Source organism: Rosa chinensis, chromosome 2 (assembly GCF_002994745.2).
Source record: "Rosa chinensis cultivar Old Blush chromosome 2, RchiOBHm-V2, whole genome shotgun sequence".
NCBI classification, from domain to species: Eukaryota; Viridiplantae; Streptophyta; class Magnoliopsida; order Rosales; family Rosaceae; genus Rosa; species Rosa chinensis.
This window is the reverse complement of record NC_037089.1, coordinates 25,794,087-25,817,827: the sequence shown is the minus strand read 5'-3', so window position 1 is coordinate 25,817,827 and position 23,741 is coordinate 25,794,087. Positions and strand designations below refer to the sequence as shown.

Sequence of the window (23,741 nt, the reverse complement as noted above, 5' to 3'; positions counted from 1 at the left end):
TTACTGTTGACAGATTGTCGTGCTCTTACTGAATCGCCTCCCAGCTTGGCAAGGCTGATAAAGTTGCACCATCTTAATATCAGAAGATACAAAATTAGGAAGGATGCCACCACAATACCACATATGAGAAAAATGAAAGACCTTCAAATGTCAGTGATTTTGTGTTGGGAAAGAACTCAAAGGTTGGTTTTGCAGAGTTGAAGAAGCTTTGGCATTTGCGAGAAGTACTTCATATTTCAGGGCTTCATAATATTGTCTATGTCTAAGATGCTTTGGAGGCCAATATAGGGGAGAAGAAGTATCTTGATGGACAAGTTTCATCATAAAGAGGTGACACCTTGACACCTTGACACTGACGATTCACAAAAAAAAAAATAAATAAATAAAAAAAATTAAAAAAAATTAAAAAAATTACAAATTTAGTGCTAGTTAACCTTCAACCGTATAGAAAACAAAGAATTCTCACGATTCATTCGTATGGGGGGCATAAGCTTTCCTAGTTGGTTAGCAAATTATTCTTTCCAGTTGGTTTATCTTCAACTTTCCAATTGTATTAATTCTTGCTTTTTGCCACCACTGGAGCAGGTACACTTCCCTCGGGATCTTTATGTTATTCAGCTATATGGTGTAAGTTCAATAGGTCGTGAGTTTTACGGTGATGATACATGTGTCGTTACGCCATTTAGACATCTGAAATTTCAATAGGTTGTGAGTTTTACGGCTAAATGGAGAGTCTTCTCTGCGATTGATGGACAAAGGAGAGGTCTCAAGTCTACTTTGATGGTCCATTTGTTGTTCAAGTCTTTGAGCTTGTCTTTCATGCATTTCCACCACTCTCTCCAAAAATGAAGTTTAGCTACTGTGAGCCTTCTCTTAGATTGATGATTCCATCCTTTAACAATTTGATCCACACATTTCCTTGTCAATCTTCTCATGGATTGATTAATCCATCCATTAACATTTTGATCCACATATTTCCTTTTCAATCATATTTGTTTGTGTGCTAGTCAAGTCTTTGGACATACTGTGAGTTTTCACATGTGATTGAAAATTAAGCGGAGACCTATAACCTCTCTGAATTAGTAGCGTGTGTATATATATTGAACTATCTCCAAATAGTTCCTCTTGTAACTCTCCTCAGTGAACAATTCCACATACTTTGCATATCCATTATTCAAACAATGAAGACAGTTACTTGGTTCTTCCTGATATACTTGATCTGTTGTGAGGCGGCTAGCTGCTTAACTATGGCAGCACAAACCAACCTTAACATCACCACAGACCGGTATGCTCCTCTTGCTCTCAAAGCCTGTATCACCAATGACCCTCAAAACATAGTCTTCACCAACTGGTCAACCACAACCCCTGTTTGTAACTGGGTTGGAGTCACTTATGGTGCAAGCCATCATCGAATCGCAGAGTTGAACGTATCTTACTTTGGTCTCACATGCACCATTCCTTGGGAACTAGGCAACTTATCTTTTCTTGTTGTTCTGGACTTCAAAAATAATAGTTTTCATGGTATCTTGCCTCAAGAATTGGCTTGCCTGCGTCGGTTGAAGTTTATAAGCTTGAGAAACAACAGGTTCATGGGAGTCATTCCATCATGGTTTGGCTCCTTATTCAAACTTCAAGTATTCAATTTGTTTGGTAATCAATTTTCAGGTTCCATACCAGCTACAATCTTCAACTTATCTGCTCTGCAAAAAATTGATCTGAGTTATAACCAACTCTCAGGTATGAACTAAACTATCTATCACCAAGTTATTTGGAACCCTAACCTATTACCACCTTAATTAGCTAGCATGTTAAGGTACAATATATGCTTATTTTTTTTAAGTAATAATTATTGCATAGCAAGAGCAATTGGAGACCTAACAATGTTATAGGAGATATACCTTTATGGTAACAATTTCGTAGGTAGGTCACAAATCGGTTTTGTAGGATTAACCAAAGAGCAAATAACTGTGCATATACCCAATACTTGAAACTTCAATCAAACATCTTGTATGGAGATGATCAACTATAATATATGATTGTTAGTTCTTAAGAAATACCAAATGAGATTGGCTTTAGATCACTTGGAGAAGTAGTTAGTGAACTTCAACGCCTTAATTAAATGGAGTATTCTTATAGCTGTCTTCAACATGTCTCCTTTGATTATTTTGAGTCTACATGAAAACAACTTGACTGGAAGTCTTTTGGACAATATATGTCAGCATCTTCAGAACATTCAAAAGTTGGCTTTTTCTTACAACTAGCTTGACGGTCCACTTCCATCCAAATGGTCGCAATGTAAACCACTTTTTTTTATTATATAACATACCCATTAATATTCATCACTTAACCCAGATAAAAACGATTGATATTAGCTCGAACTATTTGACAGGTATTCGTAAAATCAGTTGCATATTTTTAATAATCATCTTATTTTGTTCTTATATATCATGATTTGTTCCCAAGTAACCAATGTGTGGTAATGATTAGAAGTCTTCTCAATTATATATGATTGACACCCTAGCTTGTTAAGGTAAGGAGATCGATATCTAATAAATAGTTATTAACACGTAGAATATCTAGAGAAATCGGGAACCTAACAATGTTGAAGGAGATCTACCTTGATAGTAATAATTTTGAAGGTATGACTTCCATCAATTTTGTTGATTAAAATGGATAATTAGTTACCTTGCGTGTCCCATATTTAAATTTTTTTATTCTTGTTGAATAGCACGAAGTATATCATATCTCTTATATCAGTTGGAATGTGTGTTGATTTTTTAGAAATTCCAAATGAGATCGGCACTTTGAATCATCTGGAAAAATTGTTTGTGCAATACAATGTCTTAAAAGGGCCTATCCCTATGACTATCTTCAACATGTCATCTTTGATTACTGTAACTTTCTATGGTAACAATTTGACTGGTAGAATTCCTGACAATATTTGTCAAAATCTTTCTAATATTCAAGAGTTGAATTTGGGTGCCAATCAGTTTAATGGTCCACTTCCTTCCATATTTGGGCAATGCAAACAACTTCTTCAATTAAACTTGAAGCTTAACAGCTTGACAGGTATTCATAATATCAATTGCATATATTTAATCACTTAATATTTTTATAATCCGGTTCAGCAAATCAATTCAAAAGATGATGATTATTTCATAGTTTGATAATCATATTGTATATATTGTTCCTATCTATAATGATTTAGACACATTTGTAACCGTTTTACATTTGTGTACTGTAGTAATCATTCTGTATTTGACAAAATTTATAAAGCAGCATTACTAATTTTCTAATTGAATTTTATAACTATTTATTTTCTCTTCTCCCCCTGTTTTTTTTTTCTCTCAATTTTATCTCTCTCCTCACTTTCCATGTTCAGAAAAAGAAAAGCAAGAAATAAAAATAAAATAAAAAATAAAAATTTTCTCACGTGGTTTTTCTAGTATATGGAATAATGCCAGGGTGTTGATATAACTGTTGCAGGTCCTATACCATATGGGAATCAACTCTCTGGTTCTGTACCTTCCTGCTTGGGTAATCTAACAGCATCTCTTAGATATCTATCCTTAGAATCCAATTGTTGAATTCCACAATCCCATCTTCCTTGTGGGGACTTACAGATATCTTGGAACTAGACTTGTCATCCAATTCTCTAATTGGACCTCTATCAGGTGTTGCATACATAGATGTATCATACAACCAATTATCTGGTAGTATACCAAGCAGCGTTGAGAGTTTATTGAAGGCCCTATTCCTAGTTCCTTTGCTACCTGCTTAAGCTTAGAACTGTTGAATTTATCTCAGAACAGTCTCTCTGGTGTGATTCCAAAGTCTCTTGAAGCACTCTCATATCTCAAGTACTTAAATTTGTCTTTCAACAGACTCCAAGGAGAAATTCCAAGCGGTGGTCCTTTCATAAACTTCTCTGCTGAATCATTTGTTTCAAACCATGGACTCTGTGGTGGATCCCAATTTCAAGTTCCACCATGCAAAAGAAAAACTAGCATAACTATCTTGAAGTATGTTATTCTGGGGATCTTGTCATGCTTCTAGCGGCCTCCATATTTTGGATGTTGATGTTACGCAGAAAAAAGAATGCAACAGCTGCAGCACATATTATCTTGATGCCTCAAGTTTTACGCAGAAGGGTTTCATACCAAGAGCTCCTATGTGCGACAGATGGATTCAATGAAAGCAACTTACTTGGTATTGGGGGTTTTGGCTCAGTATATAAAGGAACATTTCCAGATGAGACAGATGTTGCAATAAAGGTTTTCAATTTGGATTTAGAAGGGGCATTTGCAAGTTTTGAGGTTGAATGTGAAATGCTAAGTAATGTTCATCACAGAAATCTTGTCAAAGTCATCAGTTGTTGTAGTCAAATTGATTTCAAAGGTCTTGTATTGAATTACATGCCTAATGGGAGCCATGAGAAGTGGTTGTATTCTCAGAGTTCTTCTTTGGACTTAGTGCAGAGGTTGGATATAATGATAGATGTTGCATCAGCATTGGAGTACCTTCACCATGATTAATTATGAAGTACCTATTGTAATTGTCCATTGCGATTTGAAGCCGAGCAACATCTTACTAGATGATGATATGGTTGCACATGTTGCTGATTTTGGTATTGCGAGACTCTTGGGTGGAGGAGATTCTATGACTCAAACCATGACCCTGGCCACAATTGGGTATATTGCTCCAGGTGTTGTGCTCTTTTAGTAATCTTTCAATTCTCTATATTGTCCTTAGTTATGAAAGTTTTTGTAATTTTTTTTTTAATGTTTTTAAATCAATCTTATATACGCAGAGTATGGAATGGAAGGAATAGTGACCAGAAGAGGGGATGTGTATAGTTTCGGTATTGTAGTGATGGAAACATTTACAAGAAGGAAACCAACTGATGAGATCTTCATTGGGGAAATGAGATTAAGTCAATGGGAACCCTGCCTCACCTAGTTGCAAATGCGATAGCTGATGTTGTGGATGCTACTTTACTTGGAACCGAGGAGGATCATGAGTTCGTGAGCAAGAGGGAGTGCTTATCATCTATTATGAGATTAGCTGTTGCTTGTTCAGCAGAATCACCGGAAGAGAGGATAAACATGCAAGAGGCTGTAGCCATGCTTAAAACAATCAAGATCAAGTTTTCAAAGCACACTGCAGCAGGAGGTGAGGTGTTGAACTGTCGTCCTGTTTGGTAACCCTTTAATGTGTCGATATATCTTGGCGTGTCATTTGATTCTGTACCTAATTATGTAATTGTATGATAGTGTGATTCTGACTCATGTTTGGTTGGTAATTTACTCCATTCAAAAATAACTTCCATCTAGCTCCTTGCAGTTTTGTAGTTTCTGTGTTTTTCTGCTTTGAGGCTAGCTGCTTAAATAAACAAAAGCACTACTATTTTCTCAAATTTTTTTATCTTTAAGTTCTCAAAGTACTCATCATGGTACAGTATAAAACTAATCTTGAATCCTTTGAAGATTCCTAGTGGAGGAATGCATGCACCTAAGTTGAATGAGATGAAAACATAAGTATGTACAAAACTGAGTTCGCTTCAAGAGCAGACGCACATCCTTCTCTCTTCTCTTCAAATCATGTCTATAAGAGATTGTTCAAAATTGGAGTCATTTCTGGAAGCGGGATTGCCTTAAATTTAAAATTAAAATTGCTTGGTATTCTATATTGCAGAAGACTGATTGCAAATTGAATGAAGTGTGTTCTAGAAAGCCACACATCTCAGAGAGCATGATAATCGGCTTCAGTGCGTGAAGAAGTAGTCTCATTTTGTTGTCTGACACCTATTGTCTCTTAAAAACCTGACACTGATTCGTTGCTCTAAGCTCCATTACTTGCCAATTGCAAAACTTGTGAATATCCTTTGCTAGACCAATGGTGAGTTCCAGAAAGAGCTTCTAATGTTGCTTTGTTTACTGTGTTTGCTTCTAAATTTAATTCCAGTAGTAAATTTAAACTTATACGCATGTACCTTTGAATTGTTTCTAGGTGCTTGCTTAGCTTCTATATTGTTTGTCCTTGTTTTATAAGATAATCCCACTTCTGAAATTCGAATCACTTTTCTATTGCTGTTGGGCTAGACTGCTCAGTTTTCTTTTCCGTTTGTGTACTTTTGATGGTCCTGACTGAATCTGTAGTGGAATTATCTATTTTCTCTCTTTACCAGTGTTTCCCACTCCCCTGTTTCGTCATAAGTTAAAATTTTGCTTTGTTATTTAATTTCTTTGATTCCACATACTTAATATTTAGTCATTCAGATTTTGATAGGTTTTTCTAGTGTTGATTTTAAGGGTTTTTACTAGTACAGTAGTTATTTCTCAATTGCTATCCAAGTTTGAATCTTTCAATAGTTGGTCATATATAACAGCCGGTGAAACCTTCATATTGCAAATGGCTCTGAACAGCAGGCATCATCAACCTCAATATGCTATCTGGTATTTTCTCTGGTTTTCCATTTCATCCAACCCTATTATGTAATCCATGTCTGAAATTGATGTTCCACCTCTGGCATGTTCATCTGGCTCTTTTCATCTTCTTTGCAAAACTGGTTTATCTTCTGTCTATTATTGTTTCGTGATACCCTACGTGTAAGACTTGATCAATATAGGGTTTTGCCTCTTTCCTGTGTCTTCTGTCTCTTTGCTGTGTCTTTGCTGATTGAGATTGATATGGGTGGGGAACTACTGAGTTTCAGGAGGCCAAAGAAGGCTAAAGCTGGAGAGGAGAAATAATACATTGATATGGGAAAGCTTCTGAAAATGAAGCTAGAAGAGGTTTCAGGTAGGACCATGGAGGTATTGGTGGATGTGGTTTCTTAGTTCGGCAGGGCTGTCCATCTTCTCCTGTACTGAGTTGTACGATGAAGGGGTGAACAAAATAGCCAGGAGATTGCCTGTGAGATGGAAGCAACTGCTGCTGCCTACCACATTTTCCTTAATGTTTCTCTGCTTGGTTCCAAGTAAGAAATGCTACCTTAATAACGTGTGTATTTAATTATATTCTGGTCACCTTTTCATTTTTGATCCTTTGACATATATTATACCTTCATTTGAGTAGGTGCATTGAGGAGGAGGACCTCATGAGGTTCATGATTGAGGAAGAGGTGGAAGTTGCATTTTTGCTGAAGATCTCTAAAAGATTAGCTGGTAAGCCAGTAAGCCCTTTATTTATGTATCAGTACCTCTCAGTTCCATATAAATAGCATGCACTGATCTGTAGTTATGGAGTTCTACTTCTCTATCATGCATAAATATACACCATGAAATCATGCATCTCATCCGTTATAAAACCATATATAGCACTTGAGTATGCTTCTGTAGACATTCTTACTCGTCATGAATAACTGAAGCCGTCTAGCACTCAGAAAATTATTTTGAATAGTGAGCTGCAAGAGTAAGCAACATATATCCCTCTTAATTAATCATGTATCAGTTCAGTTGGTACCACAAAATGAGTTGTTGGGGTTACTTTTTTGACGTCTTTGACAAAAAAAGGTGAAACATTTTCTACATTCTGATTTTGCAGGTGAAGGTCTACAACGCTCGCAGAAGGATGAATTCATAGTTTAAATGACACCAAAAAAAGCTGTAAAGCAATTGGATAAATTGTGATTAGCATCTTGATTGTTATTAGCATTGTATTGTGGCTTCTGTTGGTGGAAATCGCAACCACAAAAGTACAAGTCTTCCTCTCTTTCGGAGCTCGTATTGGAAATCACAACCAACTGATGAGAATTTTGGAAAAGCTAAACATCACATGCTCTGTGCAGCCCCCACAGAGTTAATCTCAATTGAACTAAATCCGGTGCTGGATGATCATTTCAATCATAGGTATGCATTGCAAGCTAGCCTAGGATTTATGAGGTGTCAGGTTGTTGTACTCCAATCATTGTACCATTATATGCCATTGTTGTGTTACCTCAGCAATCTAATCATGTAATGCAGCATATTCTTTATCATGATGTTTCACATATGAATTAAGCTTGTTTAGGAAGCACAAGAATGTTTAGCTAGTGTAAGCTCCTCATCTGATAATCTCAGTGATTGCTTTCAATGGAGAACCAAAATTGCAACTTTCTCGGTGGTGGGAAGATTGCAATTTCTTCTGTAATGCAGGACAAAGGACAGTAGATACCAGAAACCATTGATGAGAGGGAATCATGATAAAACATGAAATTGTTGGCTCTGAATATTATGCATGAAATTCTTGAGTATGCTAAATCTTGTTGTTTTGTTCTGAGTACTTGTTGCCAGATGGGTGGGGAGTTAGACAATTTGGGAATTAAATGTTTCAGCTATGTTTATTAGTTTGTGATATATTTTTGGTCAATACCATAACAGCTATGTTTACTAGGATCTAATATATGGTCTCGTTGTTGTTGAAAACCATATTCTCGGGCCCAACCTGTGTCATATATTGAAAAAGAAAATCAGAAATGAAGTAACATTATAGAAAAACATGTCTATTATCTCTCCCCATGTCTGTTCATGTCCCCTGTCAAATCTTTTGTTTTGTTTTTGAATTCAGTTGTGTATCAGGGGAATGAGAATGTAAAATACATTTGAAATAGCAAATGTAATTAAGTTCCTGGAGTTTCCAAAGGATACTCTTCCAATTTGTACTCTTTGCTTCTGTTTCACATTGTAATTGATCTTTTCAATAAAATTGACGTCCATTTCTCAAAAAAAACTACACACTCTTTTAGTCTCATGTCTCAATAATAACATATACCTCGTTTACTCTTTTAGTCTCATTTCTTTGTTCAGACAACAAAGAAACTGAATCTGGATTCTGCTCTAGTTTACTATTGAATTTCTATTGTCAACACAGGAAGAATGGTAACCTAAGAAAATAATGGAAAATCAGAACCGCATTCTATAGATAAGGATTGAAGAAACATCATAAAAGTAGAAACCTATCTAAATTGTATACATGTTGAGAAACATCATAAAAGTAGAAACCTATCTAAATTGTATACATGTTGAACCGATAATATAATCCTGTTGTGGTCAAAGAAAATTACAGATTGAAAATATAAGCATCAACTAGTCTGGTCTCATCAAAGAGTTGATAGCAAGGCCTTCCTAGTTATATAAATTGATAACAGTCGTGACGGATTCCTACAAGGCCTTCTGGTCTCATCTGCCACAGAATCAGAATAAATATCAATCTACAGTATATCTCATCTGACATTGTTTCATTAAAAGAACATGGTCAACATAATTTCGACAGAAGAAAAGCGTTTGTAACATTCAGTACCTTTTTCATCCCACTCAAACTACTGCAGCCACTTTCTCTGCAACCCCTTTTACAAGTTTCTGTGGAGAGTCACTCACAAGACTTCCAGCCTTCCCATCTTTGGATTCCTCATACGCAGCTGCATGTATACCAAGTGCAGCACGACCAGATGGATCAGGGTTCTTGAACAATTCCGCATCCCACTCCACAGCTTTTTCTGTGCTGCATGCCACACTTGGACCACCGGGAACTGTCGATCTCGCAGCATTCTGTCCATAAATAGCAAATTGAACAGACTCAGGTAAACAAACAATGATGCAATCCAGTCAACTGACATTGTAAGAGATGGGAGGAAACATGGTGGCTCACCTTTGGAAAATATTTCTCAAAGATAGTCCTATAGTAGTATCCTTCTTTTGTAGTTGCAGTGTTTTCAGGGTAGACAAAGCTTGTGTTCATCAGCATCGAATCTGTTACCTGTCCAGTTAGGGGGAAAAAACAAAGAAGAATTATTAATTCTGTGCAGCTAAGGAAGAAGCAAGCATTATTTCAAAAATAAAAAAGGGAAGAAGCAAGCATCTCTAGTGCTCGCTTAGTTGAGTTTTTAAGAATGTGCACCTCTCACTGGAAATAGCGAACATGAAATAAATTCATAAAATGGGTAATTTTATCAAGCTAACTTTGAGATGTTATGTTGCAGAGCTCTTAACCTGGACCACACAGTTCAACTAGAATCAATTTAACCACAGGTCCTGGTTGGGAGCATGGCAACATTATATATGACCTAGTTGGAAAGAGAACATTTCTGTCCAGAATGTAAATGCAAGTAAAAAAAAATGCGGCATACTTGTTTGTTGGCATGATCTTTCAAGCCGTCAATCCAGCTGTAACCGACACCATCACTAAACTGCTCTTTCAGCCTGTACAAGATGTGCTATAACCCAAAAAGAGAGTGGAAAAGTTGAAAATATATTAATTCTTGCATGAATATATTTGCACTAGTATCCAATAATGTGAAAATCTTCCAAGAAAAAATAAAAGAATATGCAAAACGATAACCCTGTATGACTAGATTAGCATAATGGTTGGGCAAAAGTAAAAAGTAGCAACCTTTGGTAAATATGGCTTCTGATCATCATCAAATGCTTTGCGCAAGACCCACTTCTCAATTCTCCCAAGATCAGGCCTGATCTGCAGTTACAAACGCAAGTATTCAGAAGTATGAATTTCATAATAACTTTCAATTGTTATTAAATTTGGTACGAAAACAAGGCAATCCCCATAATGTCATTACAGCATTGAAGGTATAATCTAATAAGGCCAAGCATACCATAGATCATCCATTAGATTAGGCATATCAGGATATGTCTGACACCTACAACTCAGCATAAAATGGATTCATAAATGACAGAATTCATAACACACATGAAAATGTCATGATGGATAAGAAAAATAACTTCCGTGAGGGAATGGGGAGAAAATAGTTGCATATCTACATCCTTTAATAATAGGAAAAACGTCCACATGTACTAGATTTTCATAGAGTCATAACAAGATATTCATATCCCAACGGTCTTATAATGAGCCACCATTATGCCAAATGTCAGTAGGCTTCAAATCACTACAATACATGAACCATGTATAAAATTGGAGGGAAAAAAAAAGGTTTAATGATAGCTATACCATTTTCCATTCTGGATCAATGTACGTCCATAGCAGTCTTGATGAATTCTTTGTCAAGAAACGGTACTCGAGCCTCAACACCCCAAGCTGAAGTCGATTTGTTGGCCCTCAGACAGTCGTACAGATGAAGAGCTTTAATCTGTTGAATAGTCACAAAAATTCAGTGAGAAAAATAAGTCATAATAGCCATCAATGGTAGAAAAATAAAATCCAGTAATATTGCAAGTACATAAACATATGGCACAAAAACAAGAGAAGAGAACAATACAGAGATAGTTTATACGGAATACCTTCTGCCATGTTTCTTGGTGAAACTCCTCCTTGTTTGGTGCCTCGTGGAAATACAAGTAGCCACCAAAGATTTCATCTGAACCTTCACCAGAAAGGACCATTTTTACTCCCAGAGATTTAATCTTACGAGACATAAGAAACATTGGAGTGCTGGCTCTGACAGTGGTCACATCATATGTCTCAATATGGTAGATAACTTCTTCAAGTGCATCTATGCCTTCCTGAGATATGAAGCAAAAATAGAAATTATTTCTTGTGATTAGTATATATCCAGGCCTTTTCCTGGCATTACTAATGTAGAAAAGAATTGATGAAAAGTGAGAGTCAATTAGTAGAAGGAGTAAGAGCGAGAAAATCAAGGTAAACGCAATTTGTTTTTCCAATCACCAATTAATATGAATATTCTGAATCCTATTTCAAGCAAACCTTAAATATGCAAACCTTAAATATTCAATAAGGTAAAATTAAAACTGCAAGAGAGAAAGAGAGAGAGAGAATCAGGGTGAACGCAACTTGTATTTCCAATCACCAATTAATATGAATATTCCGAATCCTATTTCAAGCAAACCTTAAATATTCAATAAGGTAAAATTAAAACTGCAAAAGGATTACCTGAATTCTAAACTTAAGAAAACTTAATTTCCACCCTGAGCCTTAGTAAAAGTATTCTTCTCACATCCCTTATAAATTACCTGAATAGTAAAGTGAAACTCGTGATGATGAGTTCCATGATAATCAGCAACTTCTCTTGCTGCTTTTAAATCTGGTGAACCCTGAAGATTGATAATGCAAAGCATTTAAACATAGAGAAAAAGTATCAGAAAGACAATATCTTATATAAAAATTGACTACAAGAAAGTACATCTAAACCTTTCCGGTACCAAAGTTTGCATAGCAAAGACAATTGAACACCAAGACCAAGAACCTTTCCCTTAACCTTTAAACATACTGAGTTAACAACTTTTTAATGCACTTTGATGCAATTAGGTCTAAATAACAAGAAACCCAGCCATCGTTGAATTTTTATACTTGTTTAAAGAGGATTTAGGTTGTCTACCAAGTTTATAAACAGACATTTCTTGTTTATAAAATGAAAATATTGTGTAGGTAGCATTTTCTAAGCACTGTTGGGGAAAAAATATAGAGGGGAAGGGAAGAGGACGGGAAGACACCATTCTGGTTATATAAAAAGACACCGCATTTGATCAAGAGTCACATTCGATTATCGAAAATGAGAAGTATAGTTACCTCCAAGCCAACGCAAAAGGTATGTAATTGTGACCCCCACTGACATGCAGCTTCTGATTTAGCCAAATAGCGACAAGCCACAGCAGCAACGAGTGATGAGTCCAATCCTCCGGACTAAAGAACACCGAATGGTACATCTGTCATAAGTCTCTTTAACACAGCCTACAAGATTGGGAAAACAAAAAAATGTAAGGTAATGTCTGAAGCTAAATAGTGACAGTAGAATGAGGCATGGAGACCAATTTAAATCTCTCTTAACAAAGCACATATCTGATGATCATTCATAGCTTTGATCAAAAAAGCTAAAGTGATATCTATATTTTTTGCATTAGACACCATTACTATAAAGCACTAGTTAAACTGTTACGCTAATATTATGATACAACGTAGGCAGAAAGAAAAGATGTACATTATGCAAATTTTCAATAATTATACCAGGCATAAATATGACAAGGGAAATGATAAAAGTAGGAATGTATTTTCCAATCTAACCAATATAAGTACTAATATATATCAGAAGCAGTTTCTCAAGAGAGAAGTCAAAGTGGCCTTTCTTTAAAATAGCATATTCATTTCAATTTTAAGCCAACTTACACATAGTTACTCTTCCATGGGTTCTGCTATTATCTAGTAACTATGCATATATACCAAATTGGGGTTAATGAAGCAATTAGCCTCCAAATGCAGATGTAACATTACCCATTCTATCACACTATGAACTGAGTATAAACACATGTTTAAGTCTCAAAGATATGGTACCCATAAAAGTGGGGCTATAAAGCATATCAAACTCCAATCTCACTCGAATACAACTAAAAAAAAAAAAAAACCAATCTCAAGTCCTCCTCATTAATATTCCAATCAAGCAAGTTGTAACATGCCCTAACTCGCCGCAGTTGTAACATGTTCGAGGTGCAGCAGGTGCTACCTTCCTGATAGGTGCAGCCCTAACAGGTGCAGTTGCCACTCTAGCTGGAGCCTGATGATGAGTCCGCTATCTCTTCCAGGACCCACCCTGACTGTCCATCTCATCACTGCTCCAGGCAACTGCCTTCCCCTTTCCTTGGAATCTCTCGAAGCCGCCAACTCATCCTGGTGAAGCTGGGTGTCCTGCTTAAGTGCCATGGCCTTAGCCACGATGAGTGCCATAGTAGTCAACTCCAGGGGTACTATATCATGCCTGAGAGAAGCATTCAACCCCCGCTGAAACTTCTTGGCCAAACTCAGAGCATCCATCGGTCTCACGAAGTGATACAACCGCGAGAACTTCACCTCTTAATCTCTAAGACTCATAGCTCCCTGAACTAGAGCGAGGAACTCCACCTCTAGCTGCTCCAACACTGAAGCCGGGAAGTACTTCTCCCTGAAGCGTCTCACAAAACTCACCCAAGTCATGGTGAACACATCCTCAGCCCTCTCTATGCCCTCCCACCATACTCGTGCCTTGTCCTGTAACAGAAAGGTAACTATCTCCCTCTTCCCAAAGTCGGTGCAGATGACCAACAGGAAGTAGTTCTCCATGTTCCTGATCCACTGATCAGCCAACATGTGGTCCGTACCTCCATGTTAGTAATCTCCTTAGCCAACCTAGCTAGGCGAACAACATCTCCAACCTCAATAACAGGCGGAATAGGTGGAACAGGCACAACTTACGGTACCTCCTGCTCCTCCTCATAGAACTCCTCCATAGGAGGAACCCTGCCTCTACCCCTAGCTCTGCCTCTCGGAGGATCCATCACCTGGGAAGCATAACAACACTAAGTTACTACTTGTATAAAACTTAGACCAAAGTATAAGTTGAATACAAGACTAGGTAAACCAAGACACTAACACGAGGAGGGCACACAAAGCTCCTAAGACGACCTAACGTTCTCGACGACACCTAACACTCCCACATACCCAATGACATATCAGTACCGAAGAGTATAGGATGGGAATCCGCTGCAGACGGGCCATCACTCGAGTACTGATTATCACCGAATATGTACCTTATGCTCTGATACCAAACTGTCACGCCCCGAATTTTGAATAAAGATATTCAAATTCGAAACGCGATAACTTAACAAACTTCCCAAAAATAGTTTAGAAACATTCTCAAATTAATCTAAGCAACAACAAAACGTCAATAAAGACTCGATCACTTAATTCGAATATCACATCAACAAGTGTTTACAAAACTTGAGAGAACTGATATACACTAGGAGCATACCAAAAACAGCAATACACTAACAAAAATAGGTTCTGAACCTACACTGCTGCAACCACGCCCTCGTACTCAGCCCTGGTGGTCCTCACCTGCAGGAATAACTGCTACACCATGGAATAGTGCACTGGGATTGCAAACAACAAGCCTGGTAAGCTTTTTAAGCTCGTATGAGTAAACTCAATTAAAATGACTCACGTCACTCATGCTTATAATTTCTCAACTTGTGAGATAAATTAAAGCAACAACATTTAACTCCACAAAACACAACCAAACATACAATCACACTAGATAAACAATTAGTAATCTCTGCATAGAAAATTAGTTCAGGAGTTCACCCAAAAAGCACACAATTCAAAAATAGAAATCATAGTAATCCCTGTATAAAATTTAGTTCAGGAGACTATATTAAAATCAATCAATAGAAATTATAGTAATCCATGCATATAGCTTAGTTCAGGAGATTACTTAAAAATCAACAATAGAAGAGAAAGAGAAAGAGAAAGAGAAATAAAGAAACCAAACAATAGAAATGAAAAAGGAAATTAATTAAAGAAATCAACAACTCATGCTAAAACCAAGACTTCACCCTTCAACTCCGAATACACAATCTCACAAAATAACTCTTTTCAAAACTCGACATCGTTACCTCAATCGTAGCACGTCACCACCTAGGGTTGTGACATCCGATACACTCGCCTCAATCATAGCCTGTCACCCGCCTAGGGTTATGGCATCCGATACACTCGCCTCAATCGTAGCCCGTCACTCGCCTAGGGTTATGGTATTTGATACACTCGTCTCAATCGTAACCCGTCACCCGCCTAGGGTTATGGCATCTGATACACTCGTCTCAATCGTAGCCCGTCACCCGCCTAAGGTTATGGCATCTGATACATTCGCCTCAATCGTAGCCCGTCAGCACCTAGGGTTATGGCATCTGATACACTCGCCTCAATCGTAGCCCGTCACCGCCTAGGGTTATGGCATCCGACATGATTGTCACTATCATAGTCCATTGATTACACGCATTTTTATGCATGTTATCGTATCTAAAACACTATAAATAAGCTAATCCTTGAGTAATTATAATGTAATTAATCCAATTTTATTTATTTTGTAGGAAATAAGCGGAGTTTTAGATTTTGAAAGAAGTTGTACAAAAATGGAGCTAATTGGAGTTATCGACAAAAAGATAAACAGTTAACATTGGTCAACCGGTCAATTCAAGCAAATTTGTGAAAATCATTGGTTTGAGCTTGGCAAAAGCACAAGAAGAAGAGATGAAAATGAAAGCAAAACAAGGAAAGAACAAAAAGAAATGGTGGACATTTGTTAATTAAACAATTGTTTTTTTTTTTTTTTTGAGAAATAGATAACTTCATTAACTTATCCATGGCCAGAAGGCACATACATCACAAGCTATCTCATACCAACAGATCTAGATGGCACAAGCTGCCAAGCAAATGACCAGTGACCCTCATTGTAAACAGATGCGCACACTTATTAAAGTGCCTAGCTAAATGCTCAAAACCCAAACTATCCAAGTTCTTGCTATATCAACCCTACTCGCCTAGAGACCTCAATTGGTGTACGACTAGAGAAGCTAACTTACATAGCACCAGACTCTAAAACAAATACTAGGCAATAGGAAAGATACTAGAATAGGCAGAAGCCCCTAGATCCACTAGATAAAGCGAGATAAGAAAAGAAGGTCCAACCCACATGACCACATGACTTAGCCCAAGGACAAAGCCCAAACACCAAACCCATCCACCCATGATCAGCCTAGAACCCCTGGCGATGAGCCAAGCACCAGCACCACGAGCCAAAATGTTGTCGAAGCCACCACTGATATCTACTGAAGTCACCGTCTCCGTAGCACACCGGAAGACCGCTCCACCAGCACACCTCAACCCAGCCTAACCAGACGCATCCCTTCGCCATAACCAATCCACACAGCCATCCACTGCAGCTGAGCCTATCCTCATCCAAATCAAGATCACACCAGATTGCATCCCTCAATCTTCCTACCATCGCCAAAAGCTTCAGATCCCCTCACCAGCCCGTAACCAAATCAAAACGATCTGATCACCAATCCGGATTCAGGTCTCAATCACTCCTCCAGAGACATTCTAGAAGAAAAAAACTAGTCTCATCGGACCACACAGCACGTACCGCCAAACCAGAGGCTCGCAGTCGGACGAGCTACAAGGCCGAGTGAAGAAGAGGGTAGCTTGCGGAGGCGCACTAGGGTTTGCGGCTAGGGTTAATTAAACAAATATTTAATTAACAACATGGTGCTGCACGTGTATTCAAAGCAAAGGGGTTGAAATCAAGTTGCTTAATTAATCATCTCTGCTGCACGAGCTCTTTCATTTTCCTTCTTCTTTTATGTCGTCCTCTTTATTCTCTCCTTGTCCACTCACACGCTGCCACGTGGCAGTCTCCACCCCAATTCTCACCCTCAGCGATCATGACCCACTCACCCTATTTGTATCATCTGACCATTATTTCTTCTTTAATTGATAGCCACCATATATATATAGAGGACGACCTAATTCTTCCCCTCTTCTCACCAACAGAGCTACGAGCCGCACCACCAAAAAACAGAGGCAGCCCTTTTGGGCTGCTCTCTCTCCTCCATTTTTTCTCTTTTCTTTCTATTTTATTTTGAGATTTGAAGGACTACTCACACAAAGCTTTAAGGATCTATCAAATGGCTCAACCTGTACAAGATTCAATATTTGGGTATTTTGTGGGAGTTGTAATTCAAGGCTAGTCATGCTAGCTTTTTAGCTATTTGTGACTATCTTTGTTTTCTCCCACACTTCTCTACTCTTTGCTATTTGAATTTTGTAATCTTGATGTCTATGCTTATGGGCTGTGAGTAATTTTCTTGTTAGGGGTTAGAGTTGTGTCCCTAACCCAAATTTTGTGTAAAAGATGTTTAATTTAATGTAATGATGCAATTTTCATATGATGGATGATTATATCTATTTTTGTTGGGTTAAAATGGATGTCTAGGAGCCTAGTCAACTCTAGGGTGTGTATTTTAAGCATGCCTAAGACAGAGTTAGAGGCTTGACCCCCTCTAATTCCTAAGCTAGAAACCTTCAATTTTGTATTCGATGGGTTATAAGCATGGTGATTTACACCCGTTGCGTGATTGCGTGGGTGGGTCACTTTGTAGTCTAATTCCTCGATCTCTACGCCTCTTGATGTGAATTAGAGACCCTTGAACCGACTTTAATTCTTGTCAAGTGAGTTCCTACGACCGTTGAACTGGAGTAGGAATTGAAGGAGTTTGTTGCTTGGAGTCCAGGTTTTTCAGTTAGAGTTGACGTAGTCTAATGTTTGTTTGAATAAGCCCTAATCTTTAGGGATGTTGATTCATTTGAATTATTCCAAGTTCTGTTCTTCACGTAGCTAAGTTAATGCTATAGTGAGCTGCATTTACACTTTCAGTTAGGGTTGTAGTATGGCTATAAAGCCGAGTTTGTATTTCAATAAAACAACAAGTCATTCATTCCATTTTGGAGAGCATTTGCATAGTTTCATTCAATTATTCGTAACAAAGTGGTATCAGAGCCCCACTGGGCCTGAGAGAGAGGAAAGCCGCAGTCTTTCTTTTGACTTGCAAAACAGGAGAGTGTTGAGAGAGATGTCAAGTGAAGGTTCTTTCGTCCAACCAGCCATTCCACGCTTCGATGGTCACTACGACCATTGGAGCATGCTCATGGAGAACTTCCTAAGGTCCAAGGAGTTGTGGAGTTTGGTCAAGACAGGGTTTGAGGAGCCGGCAGTGGGAGCAGCTGCGACGGAGATGCAGCAAAAGAAGCTTGATGAGATGAAACTTAAAGATCTTAAGGTAAAGAACTATCTTTTCCAGTCAATTGACAGAACTATTCTGGAAACCATATTGGACAAGGGTACTGCTAAGAAGATCTGGGACTCGATGAGGAAGAATTCGAGGGGAGTGCTAGGGTGAAGCGCTCGGTTCTTCAAGCTTTGAGGAGAGAGTTCGAAACTCTGGAGATGAAGATAAGGGAGAGCATTACTGAATACTTTGCTCGTGTTATGACAGTAGCTAGCAAGATGAGGGTGAATGGAGAACAAATGAAAGATGTCACCATTGTGGAGAAGATTCTTAGAACTTTGACAGACAAATTCAACTATGTAGTTGTCTCGATCGAAGAATCTAAGGATATTGATGCACTCACTATTGATGAACTGCAAAGTTCACTCATTGTGCATGAACAAAAGTTCAACAGGGGCAATGGAGAAGAACAGGCTTTGAAAGTGACTATGGAAGAAAGAAATGGAGGAAGAGGGCGTGGCAGAAGCAGCTTCAGAGGAAGAGGTCGAGGAAGAGGGCATCAAGTGTTCAACAAAGCCACCGTCGAATGTTATCGTTGTCACAAGCTTGGCCATTTTCGGAATGAGTGTCCTACATGGGACAAGGAGGCCAATTATGCCGAGATAGATGAGCAGGAGGAGATATTGTTAATGGCCTACGTTGAAGAGCATGAGGCCAAGCGTGAGGAGGTATGGTTTTTAGACTCGGGTTGCTCTAATCACATGTGTGGAGATGCAATGATGTTCAATGAGTTAGATGAGAATTTTAGGCAGCAAGTAAAGCTCGGGAATAATACCAGAATGACAGTAAAAGGGAGAGGAGATGTCAGACTGCATGTGAATGGTCTCAATCATGTCATCACAGGAGTTTTCTATTTACCGGAGTTGAAAAACAACCTCCTAAGTATAGGGCAATTACAGGAAAAGGGGCTTGCAATTATCATCCATGCAGGAATGTGTAAGATATATCACCCAGACAATGGCTTGATTATCCAAACAGCTATGTCAGCAAATTGGATGTTCATCTTGCTTGCTAATACACAAGAAAAGAAGGCAACCTGTTTTCACACGAGTGCACAAGATCTTTCTCATTTATGGCATCGAAGATATGGCCATTTAAGCCATAAAGGTCTAACAACCTTGCAAACCAAGAATATGGTACGTGGTCTACCCCATCTTGCTCCTACCACAGTGGTGTGTACTGATTGCTTGAGAGGGAAGCAACACCGAGAGTTCATCCCTAAGGAAAGTGCATGGAGAGCAACTCAGAAGCTGCAACTCATACATGCAAACATCTGTGGCCCAAAAACTCCTACGTCAAATAGCAAGAAGAGGTATGCCTTATGCTTTATTGATGATTTTAGTAGAAAAGCATGGGTTCACTTTCTAGTAGAAAAGTCAGAAGCTTTAAATTCATTTAAATGCTTTAAGAAACCGGTTGAGAAGGAGACAGGCATGTATATTAAGTGCTTACGCACTGATAGAGGGGGTGAATTCAACTCAGACGAATTCAATGAGTTTTGTAAACATTGTGGCATCAAAAGGCAGCTTACCATTTCTTACACTCCACAACAAAATGGAGTGGCCGAGAGAAAGAATCGGACAGTAATGAACTTGGTTCGTTCAATGCTCTCAGAAAAGAAGATTCCAAAAACCTTATGGCCTGAGGCAGTGAATTGGACCATATATGTTTTAAACATAAGTCCCACAGTAGCTGTCAAGAATGTCACTCCTGAAGAGGCATGGTCTGGTGTGAAGCCTTCAGTAGAACATTTCCGAGTCTTTGGGTGTGTGGCACATGTTCATGTGCCAGATGCTAGGAGGACTAAGCTTGAAAACAAGAGTTTTTGATGTGTGCTTCTAGGAGTTAGTGAGGAGTCAAAGGGCTACAGGTTGTATGACCCGATATCTAAAAGAGTGGTGACTAGCAGAGATGTAGTTTTTGAGGAGGATAGAGAATGGGAGTGGGACGCAAGCTATGAAGAGCAGGTGTTGTTAGATCTTGAATGGGGTGATGATGAGAATAACACAGAAGAAGAACATGAGGCAGAAACGGATGAAAATGATGAAGCATCTAATGAAGACAATGGAGAAGCTGAGGTTAGTGAAGAAGATCAAGTAGCAGGAGATGATACATCTAGTCCTGTGAATGAAGAAGAGTCTAGTGCAAGAAAAGGAAGGGCCAGACGGGTTCCCATCTGGATGGAGGACTATGTTAGTGGTGAGGGTCTATCAGAGGAAGAAAACGAGCTCAACATGGCCTTGATTGCACCTGAAGATCCCATAAGTTATAAAGACGCTGTAAAGAGCTCGAAGTGGAGATTGGCAATGGATTCGGAGATTAATTCTATTGAGAAGAATCATACTTGGAGGCTTATTGATTTGCCGGCTGGAACTAAAACCATTGGAGTCAAATGGATCTATAAAACAAAGTTAAACGAGCATGGAGAAGTTGACAAGTATAAGGCTCGGTTGGTGGCCAAAGGGTATTCTCAACAAAAGGAGTAGATTTCACTGAAGTATTTGCTCCGGTAGCTCGAATGGACACAGTGAGGATGATAGTGGCACTTGCAGCACAAAGAAGCTGGAAGATCTATCAGCTGGATGTCAAATCAGAGTTTCTTCATGGTGAACTCAATGAGGATGTGTATGTGGAACAGCCAAAGGGTTATGAAAAGAAGGGAAGTGAAACTAAGGTGTATAAGCTGCACAAGGCTTTATACGGACTAAAACAAGCTCCACGAGCTTGGTTTAGCCGTATTGAGGCTTATCTCATTAATGAAGGGTTTCAGAAATGTCCAAATGAGCAGACTCTATTCACCAAAAGGAGCAGCGAAGGTAAAGTGTTGATAGTAAGTATTTATGTGGATGATTTAATTTACACTGGTGATGATGAAGATATGATGGTTGATTTTAAGAGCTCTATGATGAAAGTCTTTGACATGACCGATTTGGGAAGGATGAGGTTCTTCCTTGGCATTGAGGTGTTACAGAAACCCAATGGCATTTTTATTTGTCAAAGGAGATATGCCACTGAAGTGTTAAGACGTTTTGGGATGCTTGAGAGTAATTCAGTAAGTAGTCCGATTGTGCCAAGTTTCAAGATAAGTAGAGATGATTATGGGGTCACAGTTGATGAGACTTATTTCAAGCAGTTGGTGGGAAGTTTAATGTATCTTACTGCAACTCGTCCAGACATAATGTTCAGTGTTAGTCTAATCAGCAGGTACATGGCTAAACCTACTGAACTTCACTTACAAGCTGCCAAAATGACACTAAGGTACTTGAAGGGCACTGCCAACTATGGGATTCTCTATAAGAAGGGAGAGAGAGATGAAGAGCTGCTTGCTTTTACAGATAGTGATTATGCGGGAGATGTAGAGGATCGTAAAAGCACGTCCGGGTATGTGTTTCTTTTGAGCTCAGGAGCAGTTTCATGGTCATCCAAAAACAGCCCATAGTTACTCTGTCTACCACCGAGGCTGAATTTGTGGCAGCTGCTGCTTATGCTTGTCAAGCTGTATGGATGAGAAGGGTGTTGAAGAGGCTAAGTCATGCACAGGAAGGTTGCACTACCATTATGTGTGACAATAGTTCAGCAATTAAGCTCTCATGGAATCCGGTCATGCATGGGAGGAGTAAGCACATTGATGTGCGATTTCATTTCTTAAGAGACATTACAAAGGAGGGTGAAGTTGAATTAGTTCATTGTGGAACGCAAGAGCAGGTGGCTGACTTGATGACAAAGCCATTGAAGTTAGAAGCATTTCAGAAACTCAGAGAGATGATAGGAATGTGTAAAGCTGCAGATGTAAACTAATTGCATTCTGCAGTTAGTTTAAGGGAGGGAATGAAGGAGTTTGTTGCTTGGAGTCCAGGTTTTTCAGTTAGAGTTGACGTAGTCTGATGTTTGTTTGAATAAGCCCTAATCTTTAGGGATGTTGATTCATTTGAATTATTCCAAGTTCTGTTCTTCACGTAGCTAAGTTAATGCTATAGTGAGCTGCATTTACGCTTTCAGTTAGGGTTGTAGTATGGCTATAAAGCCGAGTTTGTATTTCAATAAAACAACAAGTCATTCATTCCATTTTGGAGAGCATTTGCATAGTTTCATTCAATTATTCGTAACAGGAATACCATGAAAAGGAATTTCGGTCCTTGAGCCTTGAACCACCTTGGATACGGCTACCGCCAAAGTAGGAAATTCACATCTACATTAGATTAGCTTCCGACACATGAGATTTGGGTGAAGGAGTCTTCCTAACACCTGACATTCCCATTTATATTGTTTGCACTTTTATTAATATCTTTGCATTTTAATTAATTGCTTTACATTTCATTACATTTTTGTTAATCTAAAATCATCTCTCAAAATTTTGAATTTCGACTCATTGTAAATATTCATTACTAGGCTCTTAGTTTTGATTAGGCTTTGGTGAAAATCAAAGCCGAGCATTGCTAAGGCTTGGTGCCTTAGATTAACATTTTTATTTTTTTTCTTTTTTTTCTTTTCTTTGTTTGCTAAGTGTCTTTATTACCGATTACCCAAGGATCAAGGATTGTGGGTTAGCCACTAATCCTCGTGGTACGATAAACTTTGGGCATAATATTTCCCTATCTTGACAATGATACGTATGCTTGCGTAAATGTGTATCAAGTCAATGGCGCCGTTGCCGGGATTAGGGTTTAATAGCCTTAATCCCTTGGTGAATCAGTTCTTTAGGTCGCTTTAGCATATTTTTATTTCTTTGTTATTAAAAAAAAAATTAGTTGTTGATCTAAATGGATTATTATATTTTGTGTGCTTAATTATTTTTCTATTTTCTTTGTAATTTTTGGTTACTAATCTCACTTGTGGAAACTCATAGGCATATATTTTTCTCACATTGAGCTATGGATCAATGGAGTTATGGATGGGGCGACCCGAGGGGATATGAGCAAGAAAACTTCTGTGGTGGAGGTCATCAAGAGTGGCATTCTTATGCGGTGGGTTCTATGTCCTCTTGCAATGGAACTTGTGCTTTGTGTAATTCTCCGTGGCATTCACCTTTTGAGTGCTCGTTGAGATTTGAGTGCCTGGATTTTATGCAAGAGTGTGAGTACAAGATGGGCATGTATCAAGAGACATTTGTACCTAATGCATATGCACAAGATGAAGCTTATGAGCCTAGGAAGGAATTCGTTGAAGGACTACTAGCTC

At 38.4% G+C, this 23,741-nt stretch overlaps 1 non-coding gene and 1 pseudogene across 7 annotated transcripts; one reads left to right on the top strand and one right to left on the bottom strand.

Annotated features, from left to right (window-relative positions):
* The first annotated feature begins 1,117 nt into the window (after window positions 1-1,117).
* On the top strand, window positions 1,118-8,402 carry LOC112185755. 7 transcript variants are annotated; one of them, XR_005805842.1, is made up of 8 exons: window positions 1,120-1,737; window positions 2,991-3,069; window positions 3,487-4,705; window positions 4,811-5,172; window positions 5,695-5,898; window positions 6,716-6,979; window positions 7,078-7,166; window positions 7,546-8,395. It is a non-coding gene; the product is annotated as an uncharacterized LOC112185755 (transcript). The 7 variants fall into 7 exon arrangements; XR_005805841.1 differs by having other exon boundaries at window positions 1,118-1,285; window positions 1,666-4,705; window positions 7,546-8,402; XR_005805840.1 differs by having other exon boundaries at window positions 1,118-1,737; window positions 2,991-4,705; window positions 7,546-8,398.
* A 611-nt stretch (window positions 8,403-9,013) lies between these two features.
* The window catches only part of LOC112183993, an 89,617-nt pseudogene continuing 74,889 nt past the window's right edge, over window positions 9,014-23,741 (bottom strand).